This window comes from Vombatus ursinus, unplaced genomic scaffold (genome assembly GCF_900497805.2).
Source record: "Vombatus ursinus unplaced genomic scaffold, bare-nosed wombat genome assembly UNPS02014807.1, whole genome shotgun sequence".
NCBI lineage: Eukaryota > Metazoa > Chordata > Mammalia > Diprotodontia > Vombatidae > Vombatus > Vombatus ursinus.
The window spans coordinates 2,298,027-2,310,824 of NW_020954585.1; the positions used below are offsets into that span (position 1 = coordinate 2,298,027).

General features: G+C 40.4%; 1 long non-coding RNA gene across 3 annotated transcripts in view; it reads left to right on the plus strand.

Annotated features, from left to right (window-relative positions):
* Positions 1-12,798, plus strand: part of LOC114052501 — a 62,787-nt gene that overhangs the window by 16,866 nt on the left and 33,123 nt on the right. The window lies entirely within an intron of this gene.

The window sequence follows — 12,798 nt, forward strand, 5'->3', positions numbered from 1 at the left end:
TTAGTTCTGCCCTCTGGGACCAAGCAGAGCAAATTTAATTCTTCTTCCACATGACAGCCCTCCAAATATTTGAAGACAGTTATCACGCCCTCCACCCTCCAAGTTTTTTTCTTTTTCAGGTTGAACATGCTCAGTTCTTTCAACCCATCCTTACATAATTATAATGCACACTTCTAACTCCATTGGATGAATAGAGAAGAGGCAATATGGTGTGGTGGTTAGATCTCTGGGCATGTAGTCAGGAGAACTGGGTTTGAAAATTATTAGCTTTGACATTGGGCATATCATCAGTTCCTCATCAGTAAAATGGGCAATCGATGATGATGATGATGATGATGATGATGATGATGAGAGAGAGGGGCCATTCATATAGAATTTGAGGCTTGTAGAGTGCTTTACAAATATTATATCATTTTATCCTAGAAGGTAGATGCTATTATTATCCCCATTTTACAGATGAAGAAATTAAGACAAAGTGACTTAACCAGACTCACACAGCTAGTAAATAACTGAGGCAGGATTCTGACTCCATATCCCACACTATATACTATGCCATCTAATTGCCTCTCCTTACCTCACCTTGTTATGGGACAAAAGTGTTTTGCAAACCTTAAAATGTTTTCTGAATGTGATTATCACCCTCTTTTTAATACTTTCTTCTCTCTAGGTTTCTGTGATAGTACTCTCTCTTGTTCCTTCTTTTACCTGACAGCTCCTTTTCTTTCTCCTTTGTTAGATATTCCTCCAGGTTATGGCCACTAATTGTGGGTATTCCATAAGGCTCTGTCTTGGGACCTCTTTTCTTCACCCTCTATACTACATCACTTGCTGATCTCATCAGCTCTCATGGATTTTATTATCATCTTTATGCTGATGATTCTCACAACTGCCTATCCTGTCTCAAACTCTCTGTTGACCTACAAGCTTGCATCTCTAACTTGCCTTTCAGACATCTCAAACTGGATGTCCAGTAGACATGTTAATCTCAATATGTCCAAAATGAAATCCATTGTCTTTCCCCCAATCTTTCCCCTTCTCCCACCTTTCCTTTTACTGTAGAAGGCAACACCATTCTCCCAATCCTTCAGCTTCACAATCTAGGAGTTATCTTGGACTCCTTACTATCTCTCCCCTCCTATATCCAAGCTGTTGTTGAGGTCTGTCGATTTTACCTTTGTAATATCTCTTGAATACGCCTCCTTCTCTCCTCTGACAGTGCTATCACTCTGGTGTTAGGACCCCATCATCATGCACTTAGATTACTGCCATAGCCTGCTGGTGGGTCTGCCTTTCTCAAGTCTCTCCCCATTCTAATCCATCCTCCATTCAGGCACTAAAGTGATTTTTCCTAAGACATATGTTACCCCTTTTCTCAATAAACTCCAGTGTTTCCCTATTGCTTCCAGGATCAAATACAAAATGCTCTGTTTGGCATTCAAACTCCTGATAACCTAGCCTCTTCCTATTTTTCCAGTTTTCTCATACTTTCCTCTTGTATACGTGTACTCTTTGATCCACTAACACTGGCCTCCTGGTTGTTCTACATACAAGATCTCTATCTTTTGGCTTCAGGCATTTTCTCTATCTGTCCTCCATGCCTAGAACAAAGATTCTCCTTCCTCCACTCTAACTACTGGCCTCTCTGGCTTCCTTTAAGTCCCAATTAAAATCTCATCTTTTACTAGAAACCTTCCCCAATTCCTCTTTTTTAAAATTTTTAAAATTTTTTTCCAATCCCTCTTAATTCTAGTGCTTTCTCTCTGTTAATGATTTCCTAATTATCCTTTACATAGCTTGTTTTGCATATATTTATTTGTATGTTTTTCCCCCATTAGACTGTAAGCTCCTTGAGGGCAAGGTCTGTCTTTTGCCTCTTTTTGTATCCCTAGCCCTTAGCATGGTACCTGACACAAAGTAGGTGCTTAATAAATGCTTGTTTTCTTTCTTCACCCTCCAAATTACTTTATGTTACAATTATTTTGTATTTATTTCTCTGTGTGTACATTGTTTCCCTCAGTTGTTGTTTTCTTGCTCATTTGTTCAGTCGTGTCTGATTTTTCATGACCCCATGGACCATAGCACACCATTCTGATGTCACATCTTTTAGAATTTTAATATGGTCCATGGGGTTCTCTAGGCAAAGATACTGGAGTGGTTTGCCATTTCCTCCTCCAATGGGTCACCTTTTGTCAGAACTCTCCACTATGAACTGTTCATCTTAGGTAACCCTGCATGGCATAGCTCATAGTTTCACTGAGTTACGTAAACCCCTCTGCAATGACAAGGCAGTGATCCTGGAGGAGTTTCTCTCAGTAAATTGTAATAATAATGACAATAACATAGTGCTTTAAACTTGACAAAGTGCCTTTGTACATATGATCTCATTTGATTTTTCACAACAGCCCTGAGAGGCAAATACTATTATTATCCCCATTTTATTGATGATAAAACTGAGGCAAACAGAGGTTTCATGACTTGCCAGGTTCACATAAGTGGTAAGTGTCTGAGTGGGATTTGAACTCAGATCTTCTTGACTCCAAATCTAACCCTCTACCCATTCCATCACTGGTTTCCTAATTAAATTCCTCCAGGGCAGAGACAGTTTCTTGTTGGTATTTGTATCCCTGTGCCTAGCATAGGGCCTTGAGCATAGCAGGTACTTAATAAGGGCTTGTTGAATGAATGTAATAGCCCCATCCTTCTCCTACTGTATTTGCACAAGTTGTGTGAATTCAAGTATAAGATTTTATTTTTATCAGTAACAAATTTTATATCATTAGATTTGGACCGTTATTCTAGACTTTGAGGATTTTTTTTTGGTAGATCCTTGTTCTGTCGTCCAACATGTTATCTATACCTCCCTGATTCATGTCATTCACAAACCTGATTTAAAAAAAGAAAATGTTGAACAGACTGGGACCAAAGACAGAACTGTTCCTGTCCCCCTCAGTCCCACCCTCACAATTATGATCAATTGAGATTCATCACTGGACCTAATCATTCAACTTTTTCCAAATCTTCTTTCTTATCATTTTTTTGCCCAAACCTCTCAGATTTATCTGTACAGATATTCTGAAAGAGGGTCGAATGACTTGGTAGAAGATGTGGCCTGTTTGTATCTTTTGTAGTTTCAGTTCTGAAGATAGGTAAAAGACTTTCTGCCATCTTTTAATGAGCTGATAAGAAATAGTCACAGAATACCTATGCACACTCTGAATTGGAGAGCAGGCACCCACTTCTTGAAGAAAGCTCACCAAACATGCATGTTCTTAGGAGGAGGTCCTCATTATTCAGTCCCTCGTTTTGTCCATTATACCTCTTTTCAATTGTGCCTCACAGTTAGAGATATTCAATCCATGAAGGATTGAGGGTAGAAGTAGTGCCCTATGTGGTATAAATTCCCTTGTGTCCCAAACCATGTGGTCTAATTCTACAACTTTCCTCTTCATGGTCATTCTCCTTCTCATTTGCCCTACCATATTATGTCTGGCTCCATGTTTCCCCACCCAGTTAGATTATGACTGCTTTGAGAAGTGCATTGAGACAGAAAGGCAGAGGTTGGGATCTCATAGCGTTGTAGCAGGAACTGAGTGGGGGAGTATTGTATTTGGAGACAAGTCTGGTGAGTGACTATTGCAGAAAGAATGGGACCCAATCTATCTTACCATCCTCTGATTGGCTGGCCAGGAAGTTTTTGGAGTCATGCCGCACACACCCCTCCAGGAGGCTCCTGGCCTCTGCTTTGGTGACTACTAATCTAATCCAATCCCCCCATTTCACAGATTGTGAAACTGAAGAATTTTTCCAGGAAGTGTAATTCAGCAGATAATTCAAGGAATTTACCTTCTTCTCTTTCTAAAAAATGAGGAAAGCATTTGCCCATTTTCAGTCCTGAGGTCACTTGATAAAGACTCACAGAGGGTGGATTTACATTTCTTTTCAATGACTTTTGTTCTGTACTTCTAAGTGTGAAGTGTATTCTCTTTGAGAAAGAAAACAGGATAAAAGTAAGATTTAGACAGTGTTTGCCTTCTCTCTCTCTGTTGTCAGCTATCAGACTTGTGTGACTGCATAGAAAATTCGACAGGCAATTTGAATTTTTAAAAGACAGGTATTGAAGATGGAGGCAAGGGTAGGTCACTGCAGATGAGTACAAAAGAGTAGCAAGGGCCCATAAGAATGTCAGGAATGTTTAAAGCACAGAACGGGCTGAGGCTTGTGATGAATGCTAAGGACAATAAAATAAAAAAGATATTTTCTTTAGCTATGTTGGGGGCAAGGGGAAGATTAAAGAAAAGAGGGCTATTTGTCTGCCCTCGGGGGGAAAACTCAGAGCTTGTAGCCAGTCTTGCCTTGGATGGCTGGGCCCACACACTGCGCCATGCAGCACACAGCAACAGAGGTCAGCAAGCCTCTCTTCTGCATCTACTGTGGTCATAAGAGCCTCCAGCTGAGCCTTGGGAATGAAGGTCTGTGAACAGACCTATAGGATGGGAAACTTGTCGACAACTCTGCTATCGGATAGAATCAGAACCCTTAAACAATTCGTGAAGATGTCCCATTGTCCATTCTCTGGGGTGGTGTAGGTTTCTATCCTGTCCTGGGTTTTGATGTGGTTGTTGTCTATAATCCACAAATGAACTCTGTCTGCCACATGGTTTCAGAATTCAGATTTTTTTCCCCCTCTTCAATGGAAGAGTATTATTGAATTTTGGTACTGAGAAATCAGAGGTTCAGTCCCTATCTGTTTCCCTATATTATTTGCTTAAATTTTGTCCTTAAAAATTAAGGAAAAGGAATGGGTTGTCTAGGAGGTTATATTTTCTATGATACCTTTAAGAATAGGATTTTGAAAATACAAATATGTATGAGTGCACATGACCCACTCAGTTCCCGCTACAACTGTATGAAATCCCAAATTCTGCCTTTCTGTCTCAATGCGCTTCTCAAAACAGTCATAATCTAACTATGTAGACATGGAGACATGGAGCCAGAGATAAAATGGTAGGGCAAATGAGGAGAATGACCATGAGGAGGCAGGTTATAGAATTAAACCACATGGTTTGGAATGCAGAGAGATATACTAAATGATCTCCAGAAGTTCCTTCAGTATTAGTCTTTGACTACAAACCCACTTTGCTGTGCTGGCTTTGTAAAAACCATCAGCAAGACCTCGCATGTCTTCAGATGTGTGTGAGCCCTAGGGTCAGTCTTTAGCATAGTATGATAGTTGTAGTATAACTATTTCACAAAACTGGTGGTATTTAGGGCCTTGCTGTGGGTGAAAGAGCAAAAGGAAATCTATATGCTAGTACTGAAGCTTATGCTGTCATGAGGGTAGAGGACACAGCTCATGATCCAGGAAAGGCATTCAGCAGTATTCATCATGGATCTGCCTCCCATCACATTTAGAACATTTCATTCTCAAGTGTGTCTGCTCCAGTGGATTAAGAAATTAGAGGCACCTAGAGACATAGTGGATAAAGCATAGGACCTAGAGTCAGGAAGACCTGAGTTTGATCCACCTTCAGATACTTGCTAGCTGTGTGACGTTGGGTAAGTCACTTAAACTCTTCAGACTCATTTTCCTTACCAGTAAAATGGGAATAATAATAGTAATAATAATAATACCTACCTTACATAGTAAAATGAGGGTAAAAAGAGATATTTGCAAACCTTAAGGTGATATATAAATACTAGCTATTTTTATTGTTGTTGTTGCCATTATTATTTTTATTATGCCTATGTTCCTGCCCCAGCTCTGCTACTTACTAACAGTTTGACCTTGAGTCAGTCAGTGTATCTTCACCTTTATAAAATGAATATGGACTAGATGACCTCTAAGGTCCTTTCCAACTCCAAATTTATTATCCTAAGGGTGCACTTGAATTTTCAGGGCAGACTTGACTAAGAAGTTTTTTTCAGCCTGGCGGTTGTATTCTGGGCTCTGATCAAATCTCTAGAATTGATGTCTGGGGCCTAGGACTCCTTCCCTGAACTTCTCCTGACCCGGAATCCCAGCAAAGATCACGTTGACTGGGGTCTGAAGCTCCCAACACTTAGCCACCCTTGTGTGGAGGAGGTAGTCCAAGAGGCCTCAAGCCAAGAAACACAGCAAAGTGACATCCATCGGAAGACATGCCCACTGGCATTGTGCTCAGTGTCCATCATAAATGATGGTTTTATGTGCTGTTCGTGTCCTGCCCTTCAGCTCAGGGGAAGATGGATTTTATTCTGCAAAACTTATCTCTAAAGCTATTGCCTCCCTGCCTCCTGAATGCTCAGGGTCCCTCCTCCTTCAGGTCTTCAGTCTGTAGGCTTTCCTTTGGCATTCCTTGTTGTTTGTGTGGCCTCATGACTACTCTCACAGTTGTTTTGTTGAGTGTTTTTAGTGTCTCCTTATTAAGCTGCCTCAAGGGCAGGAACTATGGAAAAGGCATGGAAAGTATTCCTTTCTAACCTTTGCCTCTCAGAATCCCTAGTTTCCTTAACTGCCGCAAACTACTTTGTATATATTTGTATTGATTAACGTTAAGCTGTGTATATTTTTATACTTACTTGTTATCTCCCTCAATAGAATATAAGCTCATCGTGAGCTGTGTTTTGGTTCTGTCCAACTCTTCATGACCCCATTTGGGGTTTTCTTGTCAGAGAGACTGTAATGGTTTGCCATTTCCTTCTCCAGCTCATTTTACAGATGAGGAAACTGAGGCAAAACAGGGTTAAGTGACTTAACTAGCAAGTGCCAGAGGCCAGATTTGAACTCAGGAAGATGAGTCTTCCTGACTCCAGGCCTAGTATTCCATGCACCACACCACCTAGCTGCCCCCACTCATTGTAAATAGGGATTATTTTATTCTTTGTACTTACATCCCCACAAAACATTTTTAGAGGGGATTCCTGGTCAAGGCTGAGTTGGACTCTTTCTCTCCACTCATAAAGCTACCAACCTTAGTTCAGGCTGTCATCATCTCTCACGTAAAATTACTGAAACTGCCTCCTACTCGATCTCTCTGCCTCAAATCTCTCCCCACTCCAGTCTAGTTTACATACTGCTGACCAATAATTTTCCTTAAATTCGGAATGGGAGTAATTTGTTTAGCTTTTAATGCCCTTCATGTTCTGGTTTCAATCTATCTTTCCAACCTCTATGGACCTTATTCTCACTTCCATACCCTGGGATTTAGCCTAATTGGCCTTCTCTGTGTTCTTCACACAGAATACTCCATCTCTCAACACTTTGCTTCTGTGCTGGCTGTTTCACCTATCTGAAACGCTCTATTGCCTTATCTCTGCTTATACACTCACCTTCTTCCATTAAGCTACAACTCAAGCACCATCTTCTGCATGACACCTTTTTTGATCCCCCAATTTTTTGTTCCCTCTCTACCAACTACTTTGTGGTTGACTTATTTGTATATATTTACTTTTATAATTGTATTTATTTACTTTATATTTATGCTTCCTATATGTTTATATGGTCAGCTAAGTGTCACAGTGGATAGGGTGCTGGGCCTGAAGTCAGGAAGATTCATCTTCATGAGTTCAAATCTGACTTCAGACAATTACTAGCTGTGTGACCCTGGGCAAGTCACTTCACCCTGTTTGCCTCAGTTTCTTCATCTGTAAAATGAGCTGGAGAAGAAAATGGCAAACCGCTCTAGTATCTTTACCAGGAAAATCCGTATGGGGCCGTGAACAATTGGACAAGACTGAATCGACTGAACAACATACATTTATATGTATTTATTATCTCCCCCTCTAGAGGGTGTAAGCTCCTTGTTGGTATGGATTGTTCCTTTCTTTTTACTTAGATCTCCAGTACCTAGCACATAGTAGGCACTTAATAAATAATTTTTTTTGCTGTCGATTGATTGATTCAAAGATCAGCTCAGATGTGACCTCCCACATTAGACCTTTTCCTGATTCTCTCAGCTGCTATCATACCCCACCTCCCATTATCTTGCATTCATATTGTTTATACTCTTTAATTATTTATTTCTATGGCAATCTTCCCCCAATCAAATGTAAGCTCTCTGAAGTCAAGGACTACTCCTTTTTGTCTTTGTAGCCTCATCACCAGTAGAATACCTGACCATGGCAGACACTTAATAAACACTTATTGATTGATTGCTTGATTGACTGTAGTAGAAATTGCCCTGGATTTGAAGTCTCAGACTCTGGGTGTGAATCCAAGCTCTTTCACCTACTACCTTTGTTACCTTGGGCAAGTTAGCTCACTAGAGCCTCACCCCTGTGTGACTAGGCTGGACGCAGGACTCCACTGGGCCTTGCCTTGACAGGAAGGCAAGATGAGGAATTGGATATCTGCCTTGCCTCCACATGCTCCCTCTCCACCTCCATTTTTTAACTTTTTAACTCCTTTTAACAATGATCAAATCAATCTTACTTTTGCTACTTGAAGGACACAACACCCTATTGTCCTATGTCCCTACTCAGAATCCATATGATTTGGCAACAGGATCCCCTTGATTCTGAGTGAAGCCACAGGGCAGCAGGTTGTCTTTGTTTTAGGTTGGATAGGCCAAAGCTTCCTTCTCTGACCACCACTCTTTGCTCCTATATATATATATACACATAATATATAATATATATTATATATAATATATATGTGTGTGTATACATGTGTATATATGTATATATACACGCACATACATTTACACACATATATACACATACACATAAATGCATATGTATACATACATGTATGTGTGTACGTGTGTATGCATATACACACATGCATATACATACCTATACATGTATACATACATATACATATATACATACATACACATATATACATACATACACATACATACATACATATGTGTGTGTATATATATATATATATATAGTATGTATCATATGTTAGCTCCATCCCCTTGTGTCCCTGTACCGCTTTTCCCTACAGTTTCACTGTGTCCTCTGGATTCCCTGTTCTGTTAACAAAGGTCCCTTCATATAACAAAATTCCCACTCCATGAGACTGTGTCCATGTTGTTTCCTTTAATAGAATGTGAGTTCCTTGAGAGAAAGGACTGTTTTGGTTTATTTTTGGTTAGATTTTGTGTTTTGGTTTATTAAAACTTACACTTTCACAGCATTTAAAGGATATAAAGCCCTTTGCTTGCAACAACCCTAAAAGGTACTATTAAGTATGATTATCTCCCATTGTACAAATGAGAAAAAAGAGGTTGAATGATTTACTCAGGGTAACATACTAGATAAGTGTCTGGGGTAGAATTTGAACCGAGATCTCCTGACTCAATTCTATCACAGTCTCCTACACCATACTTTTCTATCATTAAGCTAGGAAGGGACTTTGGAGATCAGGAAATTGACCAAATGAAGTAACTGAAACCTCCAGAAATGAAGTGACTTGCCCAAAGTCACATCAATCAACATTTGTTAAGTGCCTACTACATGCCAGGCACTGTGCTCAGCATTGGGTCACCAGACTTTCAGTCTAATGCTCTTTCTTTTAAAACATAGCTGGGCAGAATTGAAACCAGACAGAACTAGATTTTCATTCAGGCCTCACTTTGCTGCTTCCTCTGTCCTAACCAAGAAAATTGCACGTTCCCTCACCAACCACCAACCACCATTGCCCCTAGGGCTAGACCATTCTTAGGAGGCAGCCTTGGAACTGTAACCCCGTGGCAGAGCCAAAACCAGATGCTTCAATGACGCTGGAGAGAAGCCATTTGCCTCTGTGGTTTCTCCCCTAAGTCATCTTTGCTATCCTCTAAGGGGAGCAGATATGTTCTCATTCAGGACAGCCAAAACAGATCTTGCCTACCTATTAATGTAATTCATTTTTCTTTTCCATTATTTTTAATATTCCTTTATAGGAAGTAAGGGAACAAGCATTTATTGTCTACTATGTACAAATATTACCTCATTTGATCTTCACAACGATCCTGGGAAGAGTGGTATTAGTATATTCTACAGTTTATAGTTGAGGACACTGAGGGAGACCGAGGTTAAGTGTCTTGCCCAGGTTCACACAGCTAGTAAGAGACTGAGGCTGGATTTGAACTCGGGTCTCTCTGACTCTATCCATTGCACCACCTAGCTGTGAGGATCTTGGACTAATCATCTCTACTATAACCTCTATTGCCCTTTGCTGTGACCTGAGAAGTTATCAATTACAAAACAGAATTCATTAAGAGGGATACTGTATAGTGTAATGAAGAACATACTGGTCTTGGTACCAAAAAGACTTGGATTCAAATTCTGCCTTTGACGCATTGAAAAAGCACAAAGACGTGTTCAATGTGTAACACCTGTGGATCTCCCACCTCTGTGAAGGGCTGGGTTGGGAGCATCCTCTTTTGTCTCTTCATTTGAACCCTGTTCTATCTTTGCACTTTCATTACACTTAATTTTCATTTTTTTTGGGTGTGTCATTCTTTCCATTGATACTGTTGCAGGTACTACACATACTGTTTTCCTGGTTCTGCTTACTTCACTCTGTATCAGTTCATATATATGCTTTCTATGCTTTTCTGTATTCATGACACATATAATTTCTTAAAGCACCATAATATTCCATCATATTAATGTACCACAATTTGTTTAGTCATTCCTCTATTGATAGACATCTATTTTGTTTCTAAAAATTAGCTAATACAAAAGGTGCTGATATAAATATTTTGGAGCTTATGGGGCCTTTCTCCTTATTGATGACTTCCTTAGAGTATAAGCCCACTAAAAGAGTCTCTGGTTCAAAGGGTGTGGACATTGTAGTCACTTTATTTGCATGATTCCAAATTGCTTTCCAAAATAGAATATGGTGTAAGGTGGTATTCTAAGTCTAATTTCTACCAGACTTCTTTCTAGTTTTCCCAGCAGTATTTTTTTAAATTAAATAAGGAGGTCCTTTTTTCCTATGTAATTTATGTTTTCTACTTTACCAAATACGAGGTTACTAAGTTTCATTGATTCTGGTTCTCCCTTGTTTACTCTATTCCATTTTTCTGTCTCTCTATTTTTTAACTGTTGTTATCGTTGTTTAGTCGTTTTTAGTCATGTCCAACTCTTCATGATCCTGTTTGGGATTTTCTTAGCAAAGATACAGGAGTAGTTTGCCATTTCCTTCTCCAATTCATTTTACAGATGAGGCAACTGAGACAAATAGGGTTAAGGGACTTGCCTAGGGTTACATGGCTAGTAAATGTGTGAGGCCAGATTTGAACTCATGAAGTTGGGTCTTCCTGACTCCAGGTCCCTTACTCTATTTACTGCACACCTAGCTGCTCTTCTTAACCAATACAGATAGTTTTGATGACTGCTGTTTTATATTATAGTGTGAGGTCTAGAAGTGTTATTCCTTCTTTCTCCCTACTTCTTTTCATCATCTTCCCTGTACAACGGATTTTTGCCAACCCTGGGGAGGTCAGGAAAGCTTCATCCAAGAGGTGGTGCCTGGGGGGAGCTTTGAAGGAAGCTAAGGATTCAAAGAACTGGGAGAGAGGAAGGAGTGAGTTCCAGGAATGAGGGACAATCTGTGTAGAAGCTTGGAAATGGAGGCTGGAATGTCATGTGTGAGGATGAGTAGGAAAGACATTGTCTGGACTGAAGAAATCATGAAGGGTTCAGTGTGTAAGGCAACTGGAGACTGGTTGTGAGAGCTTTGAATGACCACCAGAAGAGTTTGCAGTTGATCTTAGGGGGCCCACTTCCTACAATACCTCATCTCCTACCTCTGGCTATCCCATATGGCTGGCGGTTTTCCCTCTTTGACTCTGACTCCCAGCTTCCCTAGCTTCCTACAAGACAGCTCAAATTCCACTTTCTGCAGGCTTCCCTAGTCAACCCCGCTGCCATCACCTTCCCTCTGAGATCACTTTCCATTTATTTATCTTGTGTGTATATGGTTATTTAAGTGTTGTCTCTTCCCCTAGAATGGAGTCTCTTCGAGGACAAAAAATGTATTTGTGCCTTTGTATGTGTGCCTAACACATAGGCTTTCCAGCGCCAAGGGAGGTACTGAGCATGTTGAGTATAGAGTGTTGCATGGTCAGATCTATGCTTTTGGTCTTAAAGACCTAGAAAGAGGGCAGCTTGTCCAGTGCCTCTCCCCACCCCTTTATTTTACAGAAGAGGAAACTAAGGCTCAGGGGAGTTAAATTTGTCCAAATTCATACAGGAAATAGGCACCAGAACTGAGATTGGAACCCAGGTCCTCTGGATCCAAAGCCAACTGCCTCCTTATCACTTTGGCAGCTGTGTGTAAAGGAGATAACTCCCCACATTTTCTTGAGGAGCAGCTACTTCTGCTGGTAGGACTGCCAACTGGGACTGTTAGGTGTGAATGAGTGAGTGTGTGTGTGTGTGTGTGTGTGTGTGTGTGTGTGTGTGATGAAAGTGGTGGTATGCTGGCATGCAGTGGGTACTAGGTGCAAACTACTGGCAGGGAGGTTATTGTAAGGACAAGAATGTGATGGCAAATATTTAACAACTGACTTGTTTTTTTTTTTTAAAATGTATGCACTTTAAAGTTTAGCACTCATTGTCAATGTTTCTTCTAACACTCTCTTAAGTCTGGACAATTAAGTAAACAGTAAATCAAGTCCTGATTTATACAGTGTTTGCTGATTTCAGAGGCATAAAAGCTCACACTGAAAATTTAACAACCAGCTCTCTTGGACTGGAGGAGTGACCTCTAGAATGCTGGGTGCCAGGTGGCAACCGGCTTTGAAATCAAACAGCAAAGGCTTTAAGATAGGCAGGCTAATCTTTATCTACTGCCTAGGTAGGCCTGCCCATACCCAA